Genomic DNA, 1164 nt, shown 5'->3' on the forward strand with positions numbered 1-1164 from the left:
GGACAGGTCCGCACTGTCTTTCACCTGGAACTTTATTAAACATATGCTCTTATATATAACATTATAAATCTGTATGTCAGACCCACCTAATCTATAGTGGCTGGCTCTTTCTATATATTATTAAATACACCAGTCAGCCTCAACATTAAAGACCATCAGGTGCTTTTAATACTGTTGCTCATTTATTAACGCTGCCCCCTGGTGGGAAGTGAAAATTAAAATATAGCAATTCTAAATATAACACATACAGTAAAATGCTTGTTGTCCACAATGGATGTGGACCTAGTGTTACTCAGCAAGCATCAGCATGGTTTTGATGTAAAAGGCAAGGAAATAAAACTAGTGTTTTCACAGGGACAAAGACATTAGGCCTAAATAATTAATGTGGTTGAAAATGCTCTAAACTAACACTAAAATACAAAAACATTTAATGCATTCAAATGCTTTAGTTATAGTGTGAAACAACAACATGATCACAAGTTTAAGCACAACTTCAATATAAATAAAGTACTACAGATGTGTCATTTTATCCACACACCTGTGCATCACCTACAGAGATCTTACTGCGAGAGAAATACTTTATTAAAAATGGCCATAAATTTAAATTCAAGATTTGTATAGATTTATATTTTATTGTATACATGTGCACTGGTGAATGTGCAATTCAATGGACATGTATATAAAACCTGAAAAGATCTTATTATTTTATAATAAACCGGACATTTTGAGAATGAATTATTGCTGAGTAATAATAAAATTGTGACTTTGCACAGTTTTCAACATTTTGTAGCATCAAAATTATTAACTGACTCAAGAAAATGATAGCTAATTGCTAACTTTTCTTAGTTGAAGCTCTTGCACTTTTATTTCTTCCATCCTTTTTATGGTGGATGGCATTTTGTTTTTTACCACTACTGGGGCAGGTGGGACATTAACTATCAGCTAGACGTGACCAGCAACGAGGTTTCGATCTCGCCTTTCGCCTGATTTATCAATCAGCAGTAAACTAGTGAAGTATTATGAGAACTCATGTTATATTTATGCAGTAAACCCTAAGATCCTCAGTGGGAGGGGCGGGTTTATTCCTCATGCTCCAATCAAAGTCCTCAGCGCTGTCACGTGACTTCGAGTGGCCAATGATGAGCGCCCGATTAGCCCGTTTGC

Source organism: Channa argus, chromosome 18, assembly GCF_033026475.1.
Source record: "Channa argus isolate prfri chromosome 18, Channa argus male v1.0, whole genome shotgun sequence".
NCBI lineage: Eukaryota > Metazoa > Chordata > Actinopteri > Anabantiformes > Channidae > Channa > Channa argus.